Source organism: Coregonus clupeaformis, chromosome 8, assembly GCF_020615455.1.
Source record: "Coregonus clupeaformis isolate EN_2021a chromosome 8, ASM2061545v1, whole genome shotgun sequence".
Taxonomy (NCBI): domain Eukaryota; kingdom Metazoa; phylum Chordata; class Actinopteri; order Salmoniformes; family Salmonidae; genus Coregonus; species Coregonus clupeaformis.
The window spans coordinates 59,138,270-59,150,837 of record NC_059199.1 but is presented as its reverse complement, the minus strand read 5'-3'; positions in this window follow the sequence as shown (position 1 = coordinate 59,150,837).

The window sequence follows — 12,568 nt, the reverse complement described above, 5'->3', positions numbered from 1 at the left end:
GCCTCCGTCTGCTCCCAAGGAAGGCGATCCATACCTGCCTGGATCTCCTCCCAAGTCCATTATGTCTGCTCCTCCTGTTCACGCTGCTTGGTCCGTTGGTGGTGGGATCTTCTGTCACGTTCGTTGAGTAAAGGATTGGACCAAGGTGCAGCGTGGTATGCGTACATAGTCATTTATTATATAAACACCGACAAAAATAACAAAATCCAACAGAACGTGGAGTTCAAAAGGCTAAACATCCAACAAGCCAAAACAGAAACAAGATCCCACAACATAGGTTGGCATAGGAAAATAGGAAAATGGCTGCCTAAGTATGATCCCCAATCAGAAACAACGATCGACAGCTGCCTCTGATTGGGAACCACACCCTGCCAACATAGAAATACACATTCTAGATAATCACGTAGAAAATGACACCCTGACCAAACCAACTAGAGATCTCTATGTCAGGGCGTGACACAGGCATCCTTCCTAACTCAGTTGCCAGAGAGGAAGGAAACTGCTCAGGGATTTCATCATTACATTTACATTTACATTTACGTCATTTAGCAGACACTCTTATCCAGAGCGACTTACAAATAGGTGCACCTTATAGCCAGTGGGATAACCACTTTACAATGTTATATTTTTTTTTGGGGGGGGGGGCTGTTATGGCAGCAAAGGGGGGGACCAACTCCATATTAATGGATTATTTTGGCAAAGGAGAAATGCTCACTAACAGGGATATAAACAAATTAGTGCAATTTTATTTAGAGAAATAAGCTTTTTGTGTATATGGAACATTTCTGGGATCTTTTATTTCAGCTCATGAAACATGGGACCAACACTTTACATGTTGCGTTTATATTTTTGTTTAGTATAGTTTAATGGTTGTGATGTAAGAAAAATGAGGATGGATCAACAACATTGTAGTTACTCCACAATACTAACCTAAATGGCGAAAAGAAGGAAGCCTGTACAGAAAATTAATATTCCAAAACATGCATCATGTTTGCAACAAGGCACTAAAGTAATACTGCAAAGAATGTGGCAAAGCAATGACCTTCTTGGCCTGAATACAAAGTGTTATGTTTTTGGGCAAATCCAACACAACAGTACCACTCTTCACATTTTCAAGCATGGTGGTGGCTGCATCATGTTATGGGTATGCTTGTCATTGGCAAGGACTAAGGAGTTTTTCAGGATAAAAAGAAATGGAATACAGCTATAATGTCAAGGGGTGCTGAAGGTGGGTGTGGTGCAGGAATCAAGCGCAGGACGCAGAAGCTCAGTCCAAAAGACTTTAGTGAAATATTCACGTAGTAAATGAGCACAATAAGCCCGGAGGCGAAATAACGGCGCACACAGGCGTCAAACAAACGGCGCACTAACATGTGCGAAAACCTCTCCAAACACTGGAGGGAAGTACGTAGCTCCAACACCAAAACAGAAGAGCAATCACACACAAACACAGACACACACAACGAGAACTAAATAGGACACTAACGAGGACTAACTAGACACAGGTGTACAACATCAAGACAAAACCAAACGAACATGAAACATAGATCGGTGGCAGCTAGTACTCCGGGGACGACGACCGCCGAAGCCTGCCCGAACCAGGAGGAGGAGCAGCCTCGGCCGAAACCGTGACATATAAGCAGAAGGAAAACAATCCAGTGTTAAAGCTCTTAGAGACACAAAAAGACTCACTGCTGTAATCGCCGCCAAAGGTGCATCTACAAAGTATTGACTCAGGGGTGTGAATACTTGTGTAAATTAGATACACAACGTGGACAAAAGTATGTGGACACCCCTTCAAATTAGTGGATTCGGCTATTTCAGCTACACCCATTGCTGATAGGTGTATAAAATCGAGCAAACAGCCATGCAATCTCCATAGACAAACATTGGCAGTAGAATGGCCTTACTGAAGAGCTCAGTGACTTTCAACGTGGCACCGTCATAGGATGACACCTTTCCAACAAGTCAGTTCGTCAAATTTCTGCCCTGCTAGAGCTGTCCCGGTCAACTGTAAGTGCTGTTATTATGAAGTGGAAACGTCTAGGAGCAACAACGGCTCAGCCGCAAAGTGGTAAGCCACACAAGCTCACAGAACGGGACCGCCAAGTGCTGATGTCCTCAGTTGCAACACTCACTATCGAGTTCCAAACTGCCTCTGTAAGCAACATCAGCACAATAACTGTTTTTTGCCCAAATGCATAGTGCTAACTGTAAAGTTTGGTGGAGGAGGAATAATGGTCTGGGGCTGTTTTCCATGGTTCGGGCTAGGCCCCTTAGTTCCAGTGAAGGGAAATCTACAGCATACAATGACATTCTAGATGATTCTGTGCTTCCAACTGTGTGGCAACAGTTCGGGGAAGGCCCTTTCCTGTTTCAGCATTACAATGCCCCCTGCACAAAGCGAGGTCCATACAGAAATGGTTTGTCGAGATCGGTGTGGAAGAACTTGACTGGCCTGCACAGAACCCTGATCTCAACCCCATCTAACACCTTTGGGATGAATTGGAACGCCGACTGCGAGCCAGGCCTAATCGCCCAACATCAGTGCCCGACCTCACTAATACTCTTGTGGCTGAGTGGAAGCAAGTCCCCCAGCAATGTTCCAACATCTAGTGGAAAGCCTTCCCAGAAGAGTGGAGGCTGTTATGGCAGCAAAGGGGGGACCAACTCCATATTAATGCCCATGATTTTGGAATGAGATGTTCAACGAGATGTCCACATACTTTTTTTTGGTGTATTTATGTATTTCATTTTCAATAAAAGTGCAAACATTTCTAAAAACATGTTTTCACTTTGTCATTATAGGGTATTGTGTGTAGATGGGTGAGAGAAAATATGTAATACATTTTGAATTCAAGCTGTAACAACACAATTTAGAAAAAGTCAAGGGCAGTGCCCACAGAAAGTCAATACTTTCTGAGGGCACTGCATAGAGTGCACTACTTTTGACCTATGGGGCCCTGGTCAAAAGTAGTGCACTATGTAGGGAATAGGGTGCCATTTGGGACACTTTTTGAGTTGCTGCCCGCATGCGATGTTGACATTAGGACTTTTTCCCCCATTAGTCTTTTTGGGAGCTGGAATTTTCTGTGGTTCTCTTTTTTAATTTCTACTCACGCTCTTGCACCAGATAAAAATTGGCGGGTAACATTTCGTGATGACATCGATTTTTTTTTCTTCTGTGTTGTCATGTGGATTTCGAAGCATTTGTGCTGTGGCAAACTGGCCAAAGTTTGCCGCCATTAAACCAGTGTTGACTTCTTGGTAATCTCACTCTGACTTTACCTAAATAAGCTCTCAATGTCTTCAACCCACTCCCCCTTCCAACAAGAGAGGGAAAAAATTTGACGACATCGCACATACACTCTTAGACAAAAGGGTTCCAAAAGGGTTCTTCGGCTGTTCCCATAGAAGAACCTACCTGCAACCAAAAAGGGGTTATTCAAAGGGTTCTCCTATGGGGACAGCCGAATAACCTTTTAAGGTTCTAGACAGCACCTTTTTTTTCTGTGATCCCCCCATTCTCATCCAAACTATACAGTTGGGTCCACACTTTACGAGAGTGCTCTCATTAAAGTTTGGTGGAACTTGAGTAGGTCATGCTCTGTTACTGACGAGAACAAAGATCCTCAGGGCCGATGATAGGGCCTGCGTACCAAATGGTATCCTAATCCCTATATAGTGCACTACTTTTGACCAGGGTCCATAGGGTAGTGCAACAAAAAAAAAAGTATTGCCCAAAATTGGGACAAAGCCAGGGAGAAGGGGGACTCAACAGAACATGGAACATTAGATTGTGGAGTGAAACAGATATTCTGGGTCTAACACATCTTTGCCAAGCAGGGGCCATAGTAAAGTGTCTGACAAAGATTATTTAATGAAATTTATTTATTTAGCCAGGATAGTCCACTCAGTAACAATTGCCTGGATGATGTCCTGGATGATGTCCTGGATGATGTCCTGGATGATGTCCTGGATGATGTCCTGGATGATGTCCTGGATGATGTCCTGGATGATGTCCTGGATGATGTCCTGGATGATGCCCTGGATGATGTCCTGGATGATGTCCTGGATGATGTCCTGGATGATGTCCTGGATGATGTCCTGGATGATGTCCTGGATGATGCCCTGGATGATGCCCTGGATGATGTCCTGGATGATGTCCTGGATGATGTCCTGGATGATGTCCTGGATGATGCCCTGGATGATGTCCTGGATGATGTCCTGGATGATGCCCTGGATGATGTCCTGGATGATGTCCTGGATGATGTCCTGGATGATGCCCTGGATGATGTCCTGGATGATGTCCTGGATGATGTCCTGGATGATGTCCTGGATGATGTCCTGGATGATGTCCTGGATGATGTCCTGGATATGCCCTGGATGATGTCCTGGATGATGTCCTGGATGATGTCCTGGATGATGTCCTGGATGATGTCCTGGATGATGTCCTGGATGATGTCCTGGATGATGTACAATGCCTATAGGAAGTCTACACCCCCTTTAAAAATGTTCAACTTTGGTTGCCTTATAGTCTGGAATTAAAATGCATTAAAATCGTTTTAATTCCCATTGATCTTCACATCCTACCCGTCAACTTCCAAGAGAGAAAAAATAAAAATAAAGATTTTATTTTAGAAAATTTAAAAAATATATATTTTGGCTGGATAAGTGTCCATTACCCTTGTAATAGCAATCCTAAATGAGTTCAGGTGTAACCAATCACCTTCAAAATCACACACCAACTTTATTGGCCTCCACCTGTGTTAAATTGTAGTGATTTACATGATTTCAGGATAAATTCAGCAGTTCCTGTAGGTTGCCTCTGCTGGGTAGTGAATTGCAAAGCAAACACTCCAACCATGAGCACCAAGGAGCTTTCAAAAGAACTCTGGTACAAAGTTGTGGAAAGGCACAGATCAGGGGGTTAGGGTATATCCCTTGGAGCACGGTCAAGATGATTATTAAAGAAGTGGAAGGTGTATGGCACCATCAAGACCCTGCCTAGATCAAGCCGTCCCTCCAAACTGGATGACTGAGCAAGTAGGAGACTGATCAGAGAGGGCTATCCCTACTGTGAAGCATGGTGACGGCAGCACCATGTTATGGGGATGTTTCTCATCATCGGGGACTGCTGACTTATCAGGATAGAAGGGGTTAATGAACGGAGCAATGTACAGAAAAGTCCTTGAGGAAAACCTGCTGCCCTCTGCAAGAAAGCTGAAACTGGGATGGAAGTTCACCTTTCAGCACGACAACGAACCGAAGCCACAGCCAAAGCTACAGGCTAAGGAATGAAAAAGGTAAACGTCCTTGAGTGGCCCAGTCAGAGCCACAACCTAAATCCAATCGAGAATTTGTGGAATGACTTGAAGATTGCTGTCAAAATGCTCCCCAAGGAACTTGACAGAGCTTGAACAGTTTTGTAAAAAAAAAAAAAGGCAAGATATTGCCAAATCTATCCCAACAGACTCACAGCTGTAATTGCTGCCAAAGTTGCTTCCACCAAGTGTTAACTCAGGAGGTGGAAACTTATCCAATTATAATATTTCAGTTTAGTATTTTTTTAATATATACATTTTTTTTCACCCCCACCAGAAAATCCCCTTAAAAGTGTAGAGTATGGTGTGTAAATAAGTGGGGGGGAAATCCTTATATAAATGCATGAAACTCAAGTTCAACGGGGGTGTAGACTTTCTAGCACTGTATGTGCCTTTCATCACTCTCGTGTCCTCAGTGATGGCTGCGGCGCCGGCTGGCTGGGTGTGATATGGGAACAGGTACTGACATCAGCAGCACAGTCATCAACAACACTCTCCCAGGAGGATCAACCTTGCGGTGGGCGGGGGAGACGCCTGTGGAAGCCCTGTTTTCATTTGGCAGGAAATCAAACCTCATGCCAGCACCTCTACACGGCTTCACTTTGATGTCTGGGGATATGAGGTTGGTGGGCATGGGAGGACAATGCTAATGCTGAACCACTAAACAAGAGGACTGAGGCTTAAAGTCCCACCCTATTCCCTATATAGTACACTACTTTTAACCAGAGCCCTGTGGGTTTCCCTATGGGCCCCAGTCAAAAGTAGCGCACTATATAGGGAATAGGGTACCATTTGGAACGCATCCATAGAGCGCAAGGGGGTTTCACAGCAGGGCAACTCTCCCGCGGGAAAAGACTGGAAAAATAATAAATAGAGGTATATCATGTAGATTAAAGTGTTGAAATAACGTCTGGGGCGGCCGGGAGAAGAGAGGGAGACCCACCTTCCTGCACCGTGTGAGAAAAGACACTATTATATCACCTCAGCAGTAACTAAATCCCTCTGCCTGGACAGTTTTTTCTCTCTCCTGTATTACTGTATTTTATTTTATTTTTTGAGTCCTGTGTTTGCAGTCTTGTCCAGTTCAGACTCAATTAGAATAATATTGACATACATTTGGTGTGCCAGTTCAAAGGGGTTTGTCTGTGTCTGAGGAGAGGAGGGAGGGAGGGAGGGAGGGAGGGAGGGAGGGAGGGAGAGAGGGAGGGAGGGGGGAGGGAGGGAGGGAGGGAGGGAGGCGACTAGAGGCTTGATCCATGGTGAGGGAGATGTTTTTATCACCTAGGTAGAAGAGGCTGGCTGACTGGCTGGCTGGGTGGCAGTCAGAGGCTGGGTGGGACCGTGCTGGGGGGTCAGGGGTGAAGACAAGGGGCCTCAGGTAGAATGACATTGTTGTTGTTGTCTGCCTGGTTGTTCCAACTCCCACTGCCTTTCAGTTACTATTCAGTTATTATTCAGTTATTGTTCAGTTATCCTGTCACTTACTTCTCATTAGGTTGCTATAACCGTTTCATGTAAGACTGAGAGCTGCAAAGTCTCAGCTCAATCAAACTAATCCAGAGGTGGTTGTTCCAGAGAGTTTAGTAGTTTAAAACTGCTTTTCACTTTATTATTCAGCTAATTTAGTGTTGTAGGGCCTTCCAGGTAAGACAATAAGAACTGCAAAGTCTTTCTTTAATCACATTGTGATACAGAGATTTATGGGGTAAGACTTTTCTGCGAGGATGTACTATACATTTTAAATTTACGGAATTAATAAAACACTGTTCTCTCTATGAAACATGAAAGAAATGGAACGCGCTTTCTCGCAAAGGTGGGAAGAATGTTGTTTTGCCTTGCACTAGTTCTGATTGTGTGGGCCTCCGTCTCAAAGTTGAGGGTATAAAATGCACCTATCATATTCAGCGTCCCAAACGGCACCGTATTCCTTTTATAGTGTACGACTTTTAACCAGAGAACAGTGTGCCATTTGGGAGGCAGACATTGTCGACAGTATATACATAGGGTTCCACGCGATACGGTAAGCATCGTGAGCCAAACTTCACCTTCTTATCAGAAGGAATATCACGGGCATCATCTCGTTCCCAGACGACAGGCGTGAACGTCATGAAGGAAACCCCCCCCAAAACGAGATGTGGCCCACCTCGACTTTCTGTTCGTCTCAGCAGGAAAGTTACCTCGACGTAATCAGTTTGTCCGACAGGCTCCGATCACACGGCTGGGCTCTGGCTGAAGAGCGCTCCACCCTCCCTCGCTGGCTAATCCTCCTCTACGAACTCTGGTCAGCTTCACTAACAGGTGAGGTCATCAGGCATGGAGGAAATGCGAGTCAGCTGAGATAAAAGAGTGTGAGAGTGAGGTTGACTGTGTGGGGTCGTGACCTGGTGAGTCGTGACCTGGTTGTGCCTCCCAAATGGCACCCTATGCCCTACAAAGTGCACTACCCTTATTCCATTATTACCTATTGGATCCTGGTCAAAAGTAGTGCTCTTTAAAGGGAATAGGGTGTCATTTGGGACTCAGCCCTGAACTCTGCTCTCCATCTCTTCTCCTCCACAGGAGGTCCAGGAAGCCCCCTGATGATAAGCCCTGTTGGCCCTCACACTTTGCTGCCTGCCTGAGATATGAGACGAGGAGGAGGGAGTCAACCCAACCCAACCTCACACACAGATTAATCTCGGAGGATGTTGATGTCTCACATCGCTGTAAGTAATGAGGGAAGAATGTTTTTCTCTGACTGGGACCGCCACAGTGTCGATGTGTCAATAGGTCGGGGTTCTTTGAAGGATTTCGCCAGCAAACGGTTTCCAAAGGGCTTTGAAAAGTGTTAACTTTGTGATGAAAGACTTAGGATGCGTCACAAAGGCGGTGGAGACTGAGAGCAGTGGCTGAACGGTAGACCTGGGATGCATCCCAAATGGCAACTCATTCAAAAGTAGTGCACTAAATAGGGTGCCATTTGTGGAGTTGACATGGTTCCAGCAGGGACCTGGGTGATAGGCCGTGGTCGATGCCTTCAAGGCTTTGACTGTTGGAGAGCAACGCTAGTCAAACAGGATCCGTCCAAAATTACACCCTATTCCCTATATAGTGCACTACTTTTGAGCAGACACCATAGGGCTCTGGTCAAAAGTAGTGCACTTTATAGGGAATAGGGTGCCATTTTGGACTCAGACCTTTAGTCATCTGCACCGTTCATTATTAACACAGGAACCAATTAACTCTGTTAAAGTCAAAGGGTTTGTTTTGGAGCCAGTTTGGATGACCTTACAGAGGCTTGAGGTCAGGGGAGATGTCACCTCAATCAAATCTACACACATTAGGCTTCCTAATATAACATTCAGGTATATTTCCACTCTGTTGTACTCTAAAGTTGATTATTGGGCAATGTGGGCAATGGTCATACAGTGGCTTGCGAAAGTATTCACCCCCCTTGGCATTTTTCCTATTTTGTTGTCTTACAACCTGGAATTAAAATAGATTTTTGGGGGGTTTGTATCATTTGATTTACACAACATGCCTACCACTTTGAAGATGCAAAATACATTTTTTTGTGAAACAAACAAGAAATAAGACAAAAAACAGAACTTGAGCGTGCACAACTATTCCCCCCTGCTCCAGCTCCTTCAAGTTGGATGGGTTCCGCTGGTGTACAGCAATCTTTAAGTCATACCACAGATTCTCAATTGGATTGAGGTCTGGGCTTTGACTAGGCCATTCCAAGACATTTAAATGTTTCCCCTTAAACTACTTGAGTGTTGCTTTAGCAGTATGTTTAGGGTCATTGTCCTGCTGGAAGGTGAACCTCCGTCCCAGTCTCAAATTTCTGGAAGACTGAAACAGGTTTCCCTCAAGAATTTCCCTGTATTTAGCGCCATCCATCATTCCTTCAATTCTGACCAGTTTCTCAGTCCCTGCTGATGAAAAACATCCCCACAGCATGATGCTGCCACCACCATGCTTCACTGTGGGGATGGTGTTCTCGGGGTGATGAGAGGTGTTGGGTTTGCGCCAGACATAGCGTTGTCCTTGATGGCCAAAAAGCTCAATTTTAGTCTCATCTGACCAGAGTACCTTCTTCCATATGTTTGGGGAGTCTCCCACATGCCTTTTGGCGAACACCAAACGTGTTTGCTTATTTTTTTCTTTAAGCAATGGCTTTTTTCTGGCCACTCTTCCATAAAGCCCAGCTCTGTGGAGTGTACGTGTCACGCCCTGGCTCTGGGGACTATGTTATGTTGAGCCAGGGTGTGTAAGTCTATGTTTATATATCTATGTGGGCCTGAGTGACTCCCAATCAGAGGCAACGAGTGTCAGCTGGTTGTCTCTGATTGGGAGCCATATTTAACTATCGGTCTTTTCACTTTGTGTTGTGGTTTCTTGTTCCGTTAAGGTTTGTTCGTGTTGTAACCTTAGACGTCATGCATCGTTGGTTATTGTTTTGATCGTGTGATCAGTTAATAAATATATATTATGTTCACCTTCAACGCTGCGCATTGGTCCTCTCTCGTAGACGAGCGTGACAGAAGAAACCACCAGAACTGGACCAAGCAGCCTAGTGAGGAGCAGAGTAGGTGGACTTGGCAACAGTGGAGGCAGAGCTTCGACTGGGTCAAGCCGAATGAGGAGCTGAATGACGGAGATTGGAAGCAGAGGAGCGAGAGGTGGGCGAGAATTATCGAGGCCTGGCCCACGAGGAAGAGAGACTCCCAGAAATTTTTTTAGGGGGGGCTCACGACGTCGGACCAGCAGGAGGCCGCGATAGAGCGGCCCAGTGGGTTGCCAGAGGAGGCCGCCAGGTTACGGGGGCCACTGGTCGAAGAGGGGATGGAGGATGTAGAGGCACGGCGAGAGGTACTGGCGTGTGTTGCCAGTCCGGTCCGGCCCGTTCCAGATCCCGGTGTAGGGCCAGTGGTGTGTGTCCCCAGTACGGTCCGGTCTATTCCTGCTCCCCGCACCGAGTCTGTGGTGCGTTTCGTCAGCCCTGTCCGGCCCGTTCCTGCTCTCCGCACCAAGTCTGTGGTGCGCGTCGCCAGCCCAGTCCGGCCCATCCAAGCTCCCGCACCAAGTCGGGGTGCGCCCGTCAGCCCGGTCCGGCCCGTTCCTGCTCCCCGCACCAAGTCAGTGGTGTGCTCCGTCAGCCCAGTCCGGCCTGTCCCTGCTCCACGCACCAAGCCTACGGTGTGCGTCGTCAGCCTGGTAAGGCCCGTTCCTCCTCCACGCACCAAGCCAGGGGTGCGCGTCGTCAGTCCAGCACAACCCGTGCCTGGGTCATGTCCAGAGCCGGATCCGCCGCCGAGGCGGAGTGCCCACCCGGTCCCTCCCCTGTTGTGGTTGTTTGGCGCGGCCGGAGTCCGCGCCTTTGGGGGGGGGGTACTGTCACGCCCTGGCTCTGGGGACTATGTTATGTTGAGCCAGGGTATGTAAGTCTATGTTTGTATATCTATGTGGGCCTGAGTGACTCCCAATCAGAGGCAACGAGTGTCAGCTGGTTGTCTCTGATTGGGAGCCATATTTAACTATCGGTCTTTTCACTTTGTGTTGTGGTTTCTTGTTCCGTTAAGGTTTGTTCGTGTTGTAACCTTAGACGTCACGCATCGTTGGTTATTGTTTTGATCGTGTGATCAGTTAATAAATATATATTATGTTCACCTTCAACGCTGCGCATTGGTCCTCTCTCGTAGACGAGCGTGACAGTACGGCTTAAAGTGGTCCTATGGACAGATACTCCAATCTCCGCTGTGTAGCTTTGCAGCTCCTTCAGGGTTATCTTCGGTCTCTTTATTGTCTCTGATTAATGCCCTCCTTGCCTGGTCCGTGAGTTTTGGTGGGTGGCCCTCTCTTGCCAAGTTTGTTGTGGTGCCATATTCTTTCAATTTTTAAATAATGGATTTAATGGTGCTCTGTGGGATGTTCAAAGTTTCTGATATTTCTTTATAACCCAACCCTGATCTGTACTTCTCCACAACTTTGTCCCTGTCCTGTTTGGAGAGCTCCTTGGTCTTCATGGTGCCGCTTGCATGGTGGTGCCCCTTGCTTAGTGGTGTTGCAGACTCTGGAGCCTTTCAGAACAGGTGTATATATACTGAGATCATGTGACAGATCATGTGACACTTAGATTGCACACAGGTGGACTTTATTTAACTAATTATGGGACTTCTGAAGGTAATTGGTTGCACCAGATCTTATTTAGGGGCTTCATAGCAAAGGGGGTGAATACATATGCACACACCACTTTTCCGTTATTTATTTTTTAGAATTTTTTTAAACAAGGTATTTTTTTCATTTCACTTCACCAATTTGGACTATTTTGTGCAAGTCCATTACATGAAATCCAAATAAAAATCCATTTAAATTACAGGTTGTAATGCAACAAAATAGGAAAAACGCCAAGGGGGATGAATACTTTTGCAAGGCACTGTATGTCCAGACAATGGTCATGGCTCCTTTAGTGCTAAGAATGAACTTCAGAGTACCACAGAGTGGAAATGTACTGGGATATACATGTGTGCAATGGTCATGTGCAGACAAAGACATTGAACAACACATTGTAACGGGTTAAAGTTGGTTATATACCTGGCCTGTTTATTCCAATGCTCCACTCCTTGACTTAAAGACCCTGTGCTGTCTCAGTTTGGTCCCCAGGATCTCACCTTGTGTGTAAAAAATAAAAATAAATAATCCTTAGATCGGATACAAGTAGGAATGTTTATTCATGGTTAAATCCACCAAGTTCCATCTTACACACAAATATGTGAACTTCTCCCTCCCTCTCCCTCCCTCTTTCTATATGAGCAGCGTGGTACTGGTCTCCTAGTGACCATGTGTGGTACCACAACAACAAGTGGAGTGAGTTACAAATCAAACTTTATTTGTCACATGTGCCAAATACAACAGGTGTAGAACTTACCGTGAAATGCTTAATTACAAGCCCTTAACCAACAATGCAGTTCAAGAAAGAGTTTAGAAAATATTTACCAAATAAACAAAAGTAAAAAAATAACACAATAAAATAACAATACAGAGGCTATATACAGGGGGTACCGGTACCAAGTCAATATGCGGAGGTACAGGTTAGTCGGGGTAATTTCTACATGTAGGTAGGGGTAACGTGACTATGCATAGATAATAAACAGCAAGTAGCAGCAGTGTAAAAACGGGGGGGTCAATGTAAATAGTCCGGGTGGCCATTTGATCAACTGTTCAGAAGTCTTATGGCTTGGGGGTAGAAGTTGTTAAGGAGC